Below are 16,808 nucleotides of genomic sequence, written 5' to 3' on the forward strand. Positions count from 1 at the left end.
TTTTTGGCTGACGCTTAGGAGCCGTTGGGAAGACTCTTCCGCTGTAAAAGGTTACTCGAGAGAGTGAAGAGAATATTAATAACTAGTATTATTGCACAGAGCGAAATAAAGTGCGTGCTTAGCTTACCACCAGCGCCAGAGAGAGAGAGAGAGAGAGAAAGAGAGAGAGAGAGAGAGAGAGAGAGAGATAGGTCTTTATTTGCTAAAAGCATATAATAATACAATTTAGATCACATAAGACTGTGTCGCATACAGTCTAACAAAAAGAGAAAATAAAATATATAAAAATACCGTCACATAAAATCACATTTCGTCATATTTAATTATCACATTAAACTTTTCTAATATTACGCTGTACATTTAAGGTTTGGTCATAGACCTATCTGTATTGCACGTTTGAAATCTAAAATACGTAATACTGAAAGAATTTTTACGGCCTAAGGGCCGAGTCTGACTAGATTAAAACTAGATAAAAATTAAGAATGCAGTGCCAAAGTGCTCAGAGTCGTCACGATTCAGTGGCCAGCAGGTGCCGCCGTAGTGCCCCCTTGAAGGAGGCGAGAGATGGCAGGTTTCGCAGAGTAAAAGGGAGAGAGTTCCAGAAGCACCCTAGACCTGGAAGGCCCTAGCACCGGTTTCAGTACTCACGGTAGGGATGCTCAGTTCCGGGGGAACTCCCCTACTTGAGGGTCTTTGCTTGTGTTTATTGAACAATGAGGCCAGATACGAAGGTTCACAGATCCGCATTATTCTGTATAATAGAATGGCATCAAAGTAGAGCCTTCTGAAATCGGTGCGAAGCCATTCTAGACTACTCCGGTAAGAACTGATGTGTTCATCCCTCCTAACCCCGAAGATAAATCTCACACACGAATTGCTCAGTCCCTGTATCCGTATTCGTTAGACGCGTCCAGGATAGTCACAGCACAGTAGTCGATGTGCGGTTGTATAAGTGTCTCAACTAGCCTTCTGCGGAGAGTCTCAGTGGTGCAGCCCCTGATAAACCGCAGGCTATACAGGGCTTTGTTTACTTTTTTCGTGATAGTATCCACCTGCTGTTTCCAAGTAAGTTTGCTATCCAATACAACACCCACACTCACGACCGTCTCACTGAATGGGACGATCACTCCGTCCGGCAACGGAACCCCAGGCATGTTCGATGGTTTAATATCGTTAACGTTCTTCATGGACCCGAAAAATATAGACTTGCTTTGCCGGAGTTGAGTCGCAGAACGGAGCTCTCCGCCCAGCCAGAAACCAGCCGTGCCGTTTCTGCCAGTCGAGCCACGCCGCCCAGTAAATTATCTTTGTTGGTGTGTAGATAGATCTGGAGGTCATCCGCGTAAAAAGGATGTTTAATTGTGTTGCCGTCAAGTATATTTTGCAGGTCGTTGACATAGAGGCTAAACAGCAGGGGTCTCAGGACAGAAGCCTGTGGAACTCCCAGATTGGTTTCAAGCCACTCTGAAGTTCCGTTTTTATTCTCAATTACCATCTGAGATCACCCTGTAAATATGATTTAATCCACAGGAGAGCCACCCTAGAGAACCCCATCTGTCTCAGCTTAGATAGTCATTTGGAAGGTGAGATGGTGTCAAAGGCCTTGCTGAAGTCAAACAGCAGCATAAGCGTCACCTTCTTTTTGTCAATTGCCATGCGTACGTCGTCGGTAAATTTTAATAACGCTGTTTGTGTACTGTGGTGTTTTCGGAAACCGGCCTGGAAGGGGTCGAGAGAGAGAGATTTTTTAGATTTTAGATTTATATGTTTTTATTGTTGTACATTATGTTGTACATATTTAAATATAGTAAAAATACAGATAAGATCAACAATTGTTGTGTAAGAAGTGATAGTGTGAAGAGTAAATGGAATGAGGTAAAATGAGATGGATGGGTGTGTATGTTTGTGTCATGTTTGCGTGTTTTTCAATTTAAAGAAATATGATTTAGCTGTTTGTTTAAAGTGTGATATGGATAGTGTGTTGCGAAGGTGAGATGGTAGGCTATTCCAGAGGCAGGAAGCACTGATGAAAAATGAGTTCCTCAGCGTCACCGTTCTGAAGGACGGGATGTCCAGGGGGGTCACCTCACCCTTTACAGGCCTGAGCGCGACGTGGAAATCAAAATAGGCTAATAGGTAGATAGGTACGGAGGTGTTGAACATTTTCCTTAGAAAACAGGCCATGAAGTATTTCCTACGTCCGGCGGTGGTAGGCTATTGCAACTCACGCCTATAAGGGGAGATGTGCTCGTCCCTCCTTACACCGTAGATATAACGGATCCCCGTGTTGACAAGCCTCTGCAGCCTGAAGTCAAGTTCCTGTGTCAGGTCACAGTAAGCCAGTGAACAGTAATCGATGATGGAAAATAGGAGTGCTTGCACCAAGTGTTGGCGCAACCTGAGGTTAGTGCTCTTACTAAAAAAATAGAGACGGTACATTAAAGAGTGAGCACGTTTACAAACTTGTGTAACGTGCTCTTTCCACGTGAGTTTGGAGTCTAGCACCAAACCCAGATTGCGCACCGATGATTCGTAGTCGACCCGGGCTCCCCCTATATTTATATAAATGTTAGCAGTAGTAGGTAGAGCATTTATATAGTAGGGGGAGCCCAGAAAGATTGCCTTAGTCTTAAGGACATTAAGTTTAAGACTATTTGATGCAGCCCAGCCCATTATCCTCTCGGCGTTAGCACTCACCCTGACAGAGCAGGAATCAAGCTCCTCGAGGTGGCATTGGCTGTAGATCTGCAGGTCATCCGCATAGATTAGATGGGACACATATGAATCTAGGCAAAAGCCAATATCATTGATGTACAACGCGAACAACAGGGGGCCTAAAACTGCCTGAGACAGTACTGAAAGAAAAACTAGTGGATGAATGTAACATCATAAGGAATGAACTGAATAATTCAAAAATCAAAATAGTGGGTATTGACAATTATTTAAAGATGGAAACCAAGGAAATCGAGAATGACATTAACACAAGGAATTTCAGTAACTTTGAAAGGAAAGGACAAGTCCTGCATATGTACAAGAACAAGCACAACAACTTGAGTACTGTCCTAATGGAACTTCTAGCTGAGATCTACAAGCACGTGAGAGAAAATAGCAACAATATTTTTGTTGTGTGTCAACATTGTAAAGCCTATGATTTAATAAGCATCTGTCCATTGTAACGGGGTTCGCTTTCGGGGGAAAACTCGGTGATATTCAACTGGATCACAATCTCTCGGTGCGACGGAAAACTCTCTCAACGTCCGTGATTTACCCGCGTTGCAACGCAGCTCGCTGCTAGAGCTGCTTCGCGAACGTCGTATTCGCACGTGTGCTACTTCTCCGCACTCTCCTGTGCGGAGCCGGCTTCTCAGTTTTGCCTTGCAACCGCTTGTTGCAACACCCGCGGAGGCGGCGGTATTCGCGATGAGGACGTTGAAAACGGGAGAGAACAAGCCGGGAAAATAAATCAATTCCGATTAAGATCAAATAAAATAATGATATATTGTGCGGCCAATATTTTCTCTATACAAACGTGCGCCGAGTCACATCAATGTGTCGCTGGAGTTGACTTGGAGGTCTTCTTCTCGCGATCTCACACACACTCTCACTCTCTCGCACGCTATCGGTCGTCGCTCGATGCCGTCAGTCTCACACACGAGAGCTGACGCTTTCGCACCTATGGCCGGAAGCTATCTCCCTGTCCGACGGACCGCGACTTATATGCGAGGCCCCGAATCTTGCCTCGCGCTTGCGCAACGTCGCGTTTTAACGATGCGCGAATCTACCCGATTTCGCATGCGACGTTGCAAACGTCGCAGCCGCGTCGATACGAGGAATCTCGTTCGATGCGGCCAAGCTCTGAGTGCGCGGAAGAAACAAGCGAGTTGGATTGTTGTTGTCGGTGCCAGCCTGACCTCGAGTTCGAGGAACGGGCCGGCTAGCCGTCCACGTTAGCGCGAGAGTGAGCATCGTTGGCGCGAGAGTGAGCCTCGACGGCGTGCGCGCTGATTGGTCCTCCGCATGTCGCGAGCCAATCAGTGGGCGCCGATGTGCGACTCGCTATCCGCGCGGACTGCCAGCCAATCAGGCGCGAGGAAGATGCGCGGGCCCGACGAGCGCGAGTGGAGAGTGAGCGCGAGAACGAGCGGGAAATCGGAGAGTTCTCTCACGACTGTACTCTGACAGAGTACGACGACGTGCGAGAGAGATACGTGGCCTCCTCTGTTACGAGGAGAATTGGGAGAGTCTCCCGAGGTTGTGCGAGAATGTGAGAGAGTGATAGGTGCAGCGCGTTGGCACGAGCAAGTGCCGACGCCCGGACGAGCCAGCAACCATCCGCACGAGAGGAAGGAAGCTAGCCAGTCCGCCATCATCGTCCGGAGGACTAGAGCAACCAGCAGCCTTGGCGTGGGAGAGCCGAGGAAGCTAGCCAGTCCGCCATCATCGTCCAGAGGACCAGAGCAACCAGCAGCCTTGGCGTGGGAGAGCCGAGGAAGCTAGCCGTCACCAGGTCCACGAGAGTCAGGGAGGCGCCGGCGGGAGCACCGACGGACGTCCACCAGGGAGAGAGCGAGTAAGAAAGTATTAGAGAGATTGATTGATTGATAATATTTATTAACGCCAAGGTCAAGGACCGTATGGCGAACTCAAAGTACATACAGAAAGATACAGGTGTTAAGGCGAAGAATGTACATAGTATAAGATTATAGCATAAAATATACAGATTATAAGAGTAATTTTGCTCTCTCTCGTTCGCAACTAGAACCAGAAAAGTACAATAAAAATAACGGTGAGAAATTACAAGAAAAACCAAATATTATGGATAAAATCGTAAGTAGTAATACAAATGTGTACGCTAACTAAACGCTAAACACTTATGCTACGTAATGTTGTTCGAGGCTTAATAGATACTCGTATAAACGAACTTTAAAAGTTTCGACGGTGTTACATAGTTTAATTGCTCACGGAATAGCGCCCCAGAAATACATGCTCTGGATAGAAAAAGCGTTCTTATACAGTTCTGTCCTCGGTGTTGGAATCGAGAAAGCCGATGACTGATTACGAGCCAATCTACGTGTATCATCCGCGATTTTAGGAAATAACTCTGCCAAGTATTTCGGTTTGTGGCGTGTAAAAATTTTATACAGTTTTACTCCTAAAAAATACTCACGCCTACGTGTTAGGGAAAGCCATTTCAATCTAGCAAAGTAGGGTGCTAATAGAGAGTCCTTCTTTAATAGAAAAATAAAGCGTATTGCTGAATTAAACAACCTTTGAAGTTTTACTCCAAGATAATCCGGTAAGTCATAGTAGACAAGACACGCATAATTAAAAATTGGCATGAGTAGAGTGCTTACTAGCTGAGCTTTAAGAGCATATGATAAATTATAACACTTAAATCGAAGGCGATACAAAACAAAGTGAGCATTCGCACATACCTGACTAATATGCGCATTCCATGTGAGAGTAGTTGAGAAGTAAACGCCTAAGTTTTTGACTGTATCAGACAAAGGTATCACACAACCGTCAACCACAATAGGTGGAATCAGATCCTTCTTCAATCGCATGTGATGTTATACCGAACCTAACAAGATTGCTTTTGTCTTAGCGATGTTAAGCATCAGTCCCTTGTCTCTCGACCAAGAGACAACAGCGTTCACATCTTCGTTCAACTTACAAACTGTCGACTCGAAGTCAGAAGGGTGGCACTGGATGTAGATTTGTAGATCGTCCGCAAAAAGCATACACGTTGAATTACAGTGGCGTAAAAGTGAGGTGATAAGATTTATAAAAATAAGAAATATTATAGGCCCAGGAGACGACCCTTAAGGAACACCAGAGGTATTCATTTTAAAAGCTGAAGTTGTGCCATCTAAATCAACTACTGCTTGGGAACGACCAGTTATGTATGAATGAAACCACGTTAGCATTAGCTGAAAAATTTATATCACGCATTGTTTGTAATAGTAGTACGTGATTTATGGAATCAAAGGCACGTCTGAAATCGAAAAGCAACAGCAAGGTCATCAATCCTCGATCGGCTCCTCGTCGAATGTCTTCAACAATCCTCAGCAAAGCTGTTTCAGTACTGTGGTCTGCTCTAAAGCCTGATTGGCGAGGGGAGATAATAGACTCATTTTCAAGATATGCGATAGTTTGTTGTGTTATTAGTGAGTCGAAGACTTTAGCAAAATGGGCCAGATTCGCTACGGGTCTTGTTTCAGTAGTCGATTTCGGGCTTGCGACTTTACTTAAGGGCACAATTTGTGACTTTTTCCATAGCTCTGGATAGATACCTGATGTGATTGATCGATTAAATAGATCAGTAAGAAATGGAGTTATATTAGCTAGAACTGTTTCAAAATAAGTCAAGGAAAGACCATCACAGCTGCGGCTTTTTGACTTAGAAAGGCATTTTAGCATTGCCTGATAAACTTCAAGAGGTTGAAGTAAGGAGAGTTCAAACTTACCCACCTCCAAGTCGACGGAATCAGTAATAACCCTGAGTGTATCAATAGAACATGGGGGATTGATAGTGGTGACCGAAGAGTAATAATCTATTAACTCATCCTTCGAGAAGAAGTGAAGTGGAGATTTGAGAACATTACCAACCAGGTCAAATTTACGCAATATGCTCCAAGTTTTAGATACGTCTGAGCAGTTTTGAATGATGTAAGAATCCCTAGCCTCTTTAATTTCACTCTTCACATTACTGTCTAATTTTCTGTAGTGTCGAAACACACGGCTGTCTCCCGAACGTACTGCCCGCTTAAATTCATGATCACGTTCCTTACATTTATCTTTTATGTTCTTGGTGATCCACGGTGATGGCTGTTTACGCACTTTACGAGTGGTGAACGGTGCGTATAAGTCAAATAGCTTTACTGATGTAGATTGGAAGAGATCCAAAGCCTCATTCACATCAGCATGAGCAGCCTCGGGAATTGTAAGGCTAGCCAGCAATTCGCTTGCGAATTGCTTTGGAGAAAATTTTCGAAAATCTCTTGAGACAATTTCCAAATCACGCTTTTTAGGAGTGTCAAACTCATACTCAATAAAAAGAGAGTCATGACCGTTAATAAACGGGGCAAGAGATTTTTCAAATGTGATCACCCTATCAAGTGAATCCACAATAAAAGTGTCAAGCCAAGAGTGTGAGTTCTCACAGTGATGCGTTGCGCCAAAGGGAACAATGTGCATGGACTGCTCAAAAACCAGCCGTTTTAGGTTAGAGCTATAGTAATCGTCAACAAGCAGATTAGAGTTCAAATCACCTGCTAATACAATACTACTGTACGAGTGAGAGAATCCTTGCACAGTAGAAAAGAAATCATTCAAGGTTCTCCCTTTTGGCCGTCTATATATTATACCTAATAATAATTTATTTACAGAATTAATACTAACTAATAGATACTCAGTATCGTTAATATGGCTGATCTGCGGGGCATCGACAACCGTGAAACGTAGATCATCTCGAATGTAACATGCGACGCCACCTCCTTGAATATAGTCTCGTAGACTCGAACCAGATGTATCTCTCTTCAACCCTCTATCGTTACGAATAAGGTTGTAGCCCTTGATATAAAAAACGGAGGAATCATGAGTAGGTGTTAGCCACGACTCAGAAATACAAAGAATGTCAATACGTTTAAGAAATAAAAAAGCTTCAATCTCAACTAAATGTGCTTTTATGGAATTTGCGTTGATGTGTGCAATACGTAGAGTTTGACAAAATTGCTCTGCTGGGCTACTAACACAATTTGAAGGTACAACATCAACCCGGTTCGAATCTACGGTAAAACGTCATTGTATGCTCTCAATATCGTTCATGGTTACAATGTTTAAAATCGCCGAGTTATCATCCTTACGTACTAGAACCTTATCATCATGAACCCACACGTGTTTGTACCCTCTCTCACGAGCACGTGTCTTCGCAGCCATTCGTAAACCATGAGCAAACGGTGATAACATCTCGTACATGTTGATAATATCGCTACTACCGTTTTGAACAATATCGCACATTTTTAGGATTCCATACGAACGCTTCGTTTTTAGGACCTTGTTACGTACGCAGAGTGATTTAAACTCGATGACCAACGATTTGTGGCCAGTATTTTGGGACGACCCTGATCCCTGCCTATGTTGTAGTTCCCTAATATCAAAAATATCGTTGAGATCCGCTGGAGTTAGACCTAGCTTAACGAACAAGTATTCGGTGATCTGAGAAGGTGGCAGTTGACATGATGCCGGTATACCGACTACCTTAAGTTCAGGCTTCGCTGTGCCTCGAGAGTACCGTTCCTTCAAGCTAGCTACCTCAGATCGCAGAGAATCGTTCTCGAATTCTAGTAATTCAATGCGTTTACCCTGATCATCAACCTTAACAGCCAGGGCATCAACTTTGGTAACGAGGATGTCAGTAGTCGAGCGGACCGTGCCAACGAGATTGAAGACTGATGCTAGTTTATCATCAAGCGACATCATAGCCCAGTCACGTGGCAATGTAGCCATGGCGGAAGATGTAGAGTTTGACGGAAGATCTAGACTCGTTGCAGCGTGAGGCTGCCCAACACCGTCTCTCACTGATAAGACCGAGCTGGTGCTAATCGAGCTGATATTAAGCACGGATTCAGAATGTAAATCGCGACCTAGATTGAATAAATTCTCACGCTCCTTAAGGCTAGGTGGATTCAGATGATTTACAGTAGATGTATCCACAAACGTGTTGTATGTCGCAAGACAACACGGTTTACAAACTTTAGAAAACGCAAATCTAGCTAAGCACTTCTCGTGAAATACCAATTTACATGTAAGGCACGTGATACGCTTGTTTACGACACCGTTACTACATCTCCTACACCTTGGCATCTAGCAGAAAATTTATAACTTGTCAAGTAATAGCCAATATGGTGTTGTAACAATCTACGACAGGCAACGCAAAAAAATTGCGAAAAAAGCTTTTACAGCACTTTTGCAAGAAAGTAGAATTTTTCCTAACACCAACACGACCTACAAACACAATCTATGGAGCTGCGCAAGAACAAAAACGAAATATAACGAAACTCGATCGCCACGTGGTCGAACAAACCTAACCTACAAAGCCACTTAAATTCGCTACGCACTAATTCCTCACACTGCCGGCGCTAATTATCTGACAACTACCACAACCACATCAATTTAACGCACAATAAAAATGAAAAATATTAAATTTCTAATAATTAAACAACTATATACACTATAATTACACTAAGCACCTCAGCTGATATCGGGTCAGCATGTATTTTGCGCAAAGTTAATTTAAAGTCACTTCACCACACACAAACTTGAGACTGGGTAGGCAGGGTCACTGGACGAAGCTGGGACAGGAAGAGCATCCAATAATCCTGGTCGCCAGCACAATAGCAGTCAGTCCAGGAAGAAAAAGCCAAGTCCAGGAAGAAAATGTCGAGTGAAGCGAAGATGGCCGCAAGAGTCTCACTCTCTGCTACCTTGCTGATGTGAATATTCAGATCGAGTTTTCTCCGCAAGCACCGATCCCAGGCCAATAAATAATGGCACACTCGGAAGCTTGCAAAAAAGCGCATGCAAGGGTCTGTAAAAATAACGCCCGGAGGCAAATAAAGGCAGACAAATCCAAGCTTTAGGGAGAGCGATGTAAAGCACGTCTATCTATACTTACAGAGAGAGAGAGAGAGAGAGAGAGAGAGAGAGAGAGAGAGAGAGAGAGAGAGAAAGAGAGAGAAAGAGAGAGAGAGAGAGAGAAAGAGAAAGAGAGAGAGATCCGAGAGTGAGGCGAGTGTGGTGCGGGCGCACACCAAGACGTCTTCTGCGCGAGGCGTCTGGCCAGCGCACGCGAGAGAGAGAGAGAGAGAGAGAGAGAGAGAGAGAGAGAGAGAGAGAGAGAGAGAGCAGTGCGAGGAGACGCGTGTGCGTGAGATAGAGACAGCGCGAGTGAAAACCCTATAGCTGCGCGGCTGCAGCAGGTCGGGCTTGCCACAAGCGGGAGGCATAGCCCGCGCGCGCGCACGAGAGATAGAGAGAGAGAGAGAGAGAGAGAGAGATCACACTGGCCGCGCGGCGACCGGCGAGAGCCGAGTCGAGCGCGTACGTGTGCGAGCGAGGCCGCGAGCGCGTACCACGTGACGCTACAGGCTACGGCTTGGGGGCTAACGAGCAGACGCGAGAGAGAGAGAGAGAGAGAGAGAGAGAGAGAGAGAGAGAGATATTAGATTAGATTAATTGCTCTTTATTTTTGTACATTTTGTTGTACATATAACAAATATAGTGTATTATGATAAAGGAATAAATAAAATTTGTGTAAGGGTATATAGTATAAGGTGTGTGTGATGTTGAGAGATGACATGAGATGAAAGAGAATGTATGTATGTTTGTGCGATGTTTATGTGTTTTCCAAATTAAAGAAATAATTTTTAGCTGCTTGTTTGAAGTGTGATATGGATAGTGTGTCGCGAAGTTGAGATGGAAGGCTGTTCCAGAGGTAGGAGGCGCTGATGAAAAATGAATTCCTCAGCGTCTCCGTCTTGAAGGACGGGATGTCCAGTGGAGTCACCTCGCCCCTGACAGGCCTGAGTGCGACGTGGAAGTCAAAATAGGCTAGTAGATAAGCTGGTATTGAGGTGTTGAAAATTTTTCTAAGAAAACAGGCCATGAAGTACTTCCTACGTCCGGCGGTGGTGAGCCATTGCAACTCACGCCTGTAAGGGGAGATGTGCTCGTCCCTCTTTACACCATAGATGTATCGGATTCCCGTATTGACAAGCCTCTGCAGTTTTAAGTCAAGCTCTTGAGTCAGGTCGCAGTAAACAAGTGAGCAGTAGGCGATGAGGGGAAATAGGAGTGCTTGCACCAAATGCACCAAGTGCTCTTCCGAAAGAAATATAGCCGATACATTAAAGAGTGAGCACGTTTACAAGTTTGTGTAACGTGCTCTTTCCACGTAAGTTTTGAGTCAAGCACCAGCCCCAGGTTGCGCACAGATGATTCAAAGTTGACCTGGGCCCCCCCTATATTTATATAGGTGTTAGCAGTAGAAGGTAGAGCATTGATATAGTAGGGTGAGCCCAGGACGATCGCCTTAGTCTTACTAACATTCAGCTTAAGTCTGTTTAGTGCTGCCCAGCCCATTATCCTCTCGGCGAGAGAGAGAGAGAGAGAGAGAGAGAGAGAGAGAGAGAGAGAGAGAGAGGGAGAGAGAGAGAGAGAGAGAGAGAGAGAGAAAGAGAGAGAGAGAGAGAGAGAGAGAGACAGCCGTCAGCGGACTGGACCTGGGCCTGTGGCCCGCCGTCTGCTGCACGAGCGTGGCTCGTGTTTGAGCGTCACAGCGTAAGCCCTGCGTGGCTAAACTGTGCGCGGGAGGCACTACAGCCACCGTTTTGTGGGGAAGGGCTGGGCGAAATACATGTGCAATAAAACTTAACCATTGTGTGTGATCATTTTCCCCTCTCCCTAGCGTTCTCCCAAACGTGATGATCGCGGTCAAATCCTAAGTTTAGAAAAATCCTAGTGCATGCGAGGCTCTAGGTGTTGCGCACCTGTGTTGGGAGACACAGCGTCGCACGCACCTCGTTACAGCATATATTAAGTGCGGTAGATTTAGATATAATGTTAAGAAATGCAGGAATGCCTAAACTGTCACTATAGTAATATGAGATATAAATCAAATCTGGACACAAAACATTACACCTATTACTTCAACTTGTGCAGCATCTTGAAAAAGAAAATTGATAGATATATCAACTCCGTCGATTACTTGACTATATCAATTTTAGCTGCAACTAAATCGTTATATCGCAACATGGAATTAGCAAACAGACTTTAAGTACCTATAGATGGTAAGAATGCTGCAGATAATGAAACTCAGCAACTGGAAAATAACACTCAAGAATCCTCTGCAACGACACCAGTTAACATAAACGATAAAAACAAAAATTGAGAAATAGGTATTATGAATAGTTTTGATTATTTAGATAGGTTTCCAAATGAATCAATGCAAAAAGAAAGGACATGCAGCAAAATTGAGAATTTGAATAAAGTTAAAAATAATAAAAAAGATATTATCCAGCATGTAAATATTCGAAGTATTTTGACGATATACGCGAGCGTATACCGCACTAGCGATTACAAATCCGACCGATAAGCAGCGAGCGCACGAACGAGCACATACCGTGGCACTAGTTCTACGCTCGCCCGCCAGGTAGACATACCGCAGGCAGAGCATTGCACGCAGTCAATCCACGAAGCATTCAGCCAACTGAGGGCTCTTATTGGAGCAGGCTCGCTGAGAACGGCAACGATTGATCGCGGCCCTTTGTGTTTAACTTACGCATGCGTAAGAGGTAGCAGTGATCTTTCGCCACCTCTGGCTGTGAGCTCCAAAATTTTTATTTATTAACAATTAAAAAAAAATTTGTTTAAATTAAATTATTGAAAAACAAAAATATTGGAGCTCACAGCCAGAGTTTTCGTGTTATCATCCTGATGGTAACACCAGTACTGGCCCTCATTATTTGAAATTTATAAATTTTACTTATTTTAAACAACTTATAATAAATATATAAATGTAATATAAAGGTTACAAATTTTGAATGATTTTCACCTGATTATCACCTGATTATCATCAACATTTTATCTCACATAAACGCATATTTATAACTATCATCTTTATTAAAAATGCTGAACCGAAATCACCTGATAATCAGCTGACGTTTTGGCATGATTATCAGCTGATTATCAGTTGATTGTCATCTGATTTTTTTCAGTAGGGTCTTGTCGTCGAACGTTGTGCTAAGCGAATCCCAGGCGTCCTTGGCGGTGGCTTTGTCCCGGATGTAGAAGTATATTTCGGGTTCCACTGCGAGTATTATGTATCCTTGCGCTTTAGCATTCTTCTTAACGTCCATTGATATGGCTCCACGAGCGGGTGCCTCAATAGTATCCCAAAGGTCCACTACGTCCGGGTAGGCTTGCATGGCTATTGCCCAGGACTGATAATCCTACCTTCCAACTAGCTTCTCGACAGGTAGCAAAAAACTGCTGCCTGAACGCTGCTCTATTCTGTTTTTTACTATATAGTTGCGTGACTGCTCCAAAACTTATTTAGTCACTTACCAAGTCGATTACTGCGTACTTACGCTCTCTTAGCGACGAAAAACATGTTCAGAATTTCGTTGAGCATCTAGGCCCATAACCTGATGCAATCGCAGGGAAAATAAAGTAACTCAGATTAAATATGAGCTTGTATATTTATTCAATTATTACACGAAAGCCTTAAGAAACGAAGCAAAGCTGTGAGCAAGTAGTTCCAAGAAAAGCGTTTTTATAACTATCGGCTCACTACGCCATACAGAATCGGCGAACACGCATTACAAGATAAGTCTGTATTTCAAGTGGCGCGAATAATTGAATATCTTGAGCTATTGATTGATCTTTATATTCATATAAAATTACAACAGTAATGATTGGATAGAAGCCCAGGTTACCATGAACAATTTTTTAAGTGTGATAGCGGAGTGGCTGAATATACAAGTTATCATGAAACGTAGAAAAAACTGTTTGTATGACTATTGGGAGCAGTATTGGAAGTGTGCCAGCTCAAATAAACATCTAAAGTCTAGATAAAGATATAACTAGGGTAGACAATTTAAATATCTAGGAATTGTTTTTGATAAACAATAGCAACCTATATTGAGGCAACTACATGAAACATATATAGAAGTAAACAAAATACATCGCAAATATTTTTCACAAAATTTCTAAATCCATGCCTACTGAGACACTCAGAATGATATATTATGCTTTTTACCTCAGCATAAGTAGCTATAATATCATCGCTTGGGGTGAAGCATATAGAAATAGTCGAGACCAAGTTAAAAAACTACAAAACAAAATTTCTATCTACACTATATTAAAATTTAATATTTTGTAGATTTTGTAAAAGCCGTCCAAAACTCATAAAAATAAATCTATTTTCCATAAGAATTTACTTTCAACCGAATCGTTCGGGTCATCGGAAAAGAAATTTCAATAAGTTTTTAGCAATAAAAGCTCTTGAAAAATGTCCGTCTGGATTTTTTTTGCATTTATTCCTTAAAACGTGATATATTTTATAAATAAGAAATCATTAAATGGCATAAACAAGTACATATGATAAAAATATAAATTCCTACCATAGAACATTTTCAAAATTTGGTCCAGATGCATTAGAAGCTGTAAGTACTATTCCAAAAAATTAGAAGCAATTAATGTATTGGTTTTTAGGCGCTTGCCCCGTATAAAAAGTTTCGAAGAAACGTCTTATAACCAGGGCGAACGCCTGATGAATTTGACCAAAATGTGTTTTTTTTTTTCAATTCTTTCTGAGCCTTTTTTACAAAATGGTTTTATCATAAAATACTCTAGCTATTTTGTAGAAAATTTAATTTTGAAGAAATTCACAATATTTAAAAATTCTAAATACCCAATTGAAAAAAAGATTTTCTAGTAGCAAAGCCTCATTCACAAAAAATAACTTAGCGTCCGTGCGCAAGACCTGATGTTCATAAGAAGTGACCTAATATTACACATCATACTTGCTCGAACAAATTTTTTCAGTCAAATTCACTATGTATATTAAATATACTATATTCTTCATGATCTTTAGACATATTTTCGTAGACCAATAAAGGTAGAAACTGACATTTCTTCACTACCCCTAGACTGAATTCTTAAAACAATAAACTTTTCACACTTGCTTCCATTAAATACCTGTACTTTGATTATATATGTTTATTATACTATATTCTAAGCCATCACTGAGCATATATATATATATATGTGTGTGTGTGTGTGTGTGTGTGTGTGTGTAAGATGCAGGTTTCTAGTCCGATTTTTAGTATGCACTGCAGGTTTATGGTCTTTTTGCAGGTTTCTGGTCAACCAGAAAGTGAATTATCAATTTTCTGGAATAGCCAGAAATATCACAATATGATTTCTGAAAGACCAGAAAAACTAAGTAATTTATTTTTGAGAGGTCCAGAAATGTTATTGCAAGATTTCTGGTACTCATTTTAAACTACTTAAAAACGTCTAAGCGATTCACATGAATATAACTATTTAACTACTTTTTGTCAATGGATATAATTTTCAGATGATATAAAAAAAAACGAGATTCCAAAACTTATTTCCACAATTTGTGTCATCATTGGTAAAAAATCATTGCATGTACACGATACTCATATAGGGAACTTTTAGGGAAACTATTAGGGAACTATAAGGGAACTATAAGGGAAATATAAGCAACTTTGGGGGACAGAATATGACTTTTTGATTATTAAAAATGAGATTTTGTACTATTTTAAAGCAGCTGATATAATTTTGAGATTATATCGAATAAAGGGGCGATAAGACCGCATTTCTACGACCTTGAACAATATTGGTAGATTAACATTCCATTAAAGCGATTGACACAAATATAACTATTTAACTACTTTTTGTCATGGTAGATAACTTTTAGATAATATCAAATAGACGTAATTCCAAAACTAATTTCCACTACCTCCGTCATCATTGGTAAAAAATCGTTGCGTGTAAAAAATCCTCATATAAGGAACTATTCAGCAATTTTTGAGGACAGAATATGATTTTTTGTTAACATACAATAAACGAGGAACCAGACCTAACTTTCACGACCTAGATCAGGATTAGTAAACTACTATAGTTAGCATGTGACCTCCATCTATTAAAATGAGATTTTTCACTATACTAAGACATCCGATATAATGTTGAGATTATATCGAATAAAGGGGCGATAAAACCAAATTTCCACGACCTCAAACATTATCAGTAGATTAACATTTCATTTACGCGATTCACATTAATATAACCAGTGAACTACTTTTTGTCATTGTAAATAACTTTTAGATGATATCAAATAAACGAAATTACAAAACTTATTTCCACGACCTTCGTCATAAATTTGCAAAATGATTCTTTCCCATTAATTTACACTTTTATTGTAAAAGGTGATACAATTTATAAGGGAATTGAAAATTACTTTAGTCCCGCTTTTCAAAACAAATTAAGTAACTATTTCAAATAAGTCGTGAATGAATATTTTTATTTGACTTCTGAATTTCCATAATATAATGATTATTAATTATAAAATATTACATGTATTTTCTGTTGTAGAATCCATCTTGAGGCATTCTGTAAATGATAAAAAGTGAATAATTATCATATATCTTCGACATATTGATATTAACATAATAAACAAACAAATGTAAATGCAATATTAAGTAATATCAAAATGCAGGATTTAGCTCAATTCAATTTTTACTGTACATACACTGTCACAATTCTGGAACAACGTAGCCGATCGTAATAAAATTTGTCATATATTTTTTCTGATTCTGAATTCGGGAAAAATAATTGTTATGATTCTGACAATTTTCTGGCCATTTTTCGATTTTTGAAAAAATATTTCTTCCTGTCTTTTAATGATATAATCCATACAATAAATTTGACAATAGTATTTCTGAAATTCCGTTTAATTGCTATGATGAAAGGGTGATTTTATAAAAAATAATTCATATTCTTAAAACTAAATTGTCAAATGTTTTGAAAAAATTCCTGACATTTAAAAACAATAATATCTACATGCTGTAAAAATTTTAAGCTATTTTTATGGCTAGTTTTTAAGCCTAAATACGAGAACTATGTGTACGAAAATCAAAGAGCAAACACAAATAGCAATAATAGCAGACCCCTCTGAAATATATCAGTATATAAAGGAAAACAAAAACAAAATGTTTTCA

General features: G+C 40.9%; 1 protein-coding gene across 13 annotated transcripts in view; it reads right to left on the bottom strand.

The window, feature by feature from the left end:
- LOC100114017 (alpha-(1,6)-fucosyltransferase) overlaps positions 1–16,808 on the bottom strand; it is a 244,389-nt gene that overhangs the window by 211,501 nt on the left and 16,080 nt on the right. The window contains exon 1 of one of the 13 annotated variants that reach the window (XM_032602088.1): positions 16,340–16,528. The exons of the other annotated variants lie outside the window; for them this stretch is intronic. The gene's annotated coding sequence lies outside the window, so the exon portion shown is untranslated. Of the gene's footprint in view, positions 1–16,339; positions 16,529–16,808 lie in introns of those variants that run through there. 13 annotated transcript variants of the gene reach the window in all.

Source organism: Nasonia vitripennis (genome assembly GCF_009193385.2).
Source record: "Nasonia vitripennis strain AsymCx chromosome 4 unlocalized genomic scaffold, Nvit_psr_1.1 chr4_random0010, whole genome shotgun sequence".
Lineage (NCBI taxonomy): Eukaryota > Metazoa > Arthropoda > Insecta > Hymenoptera > Pteromalidae > Nasonia > Nasonia vitripennis.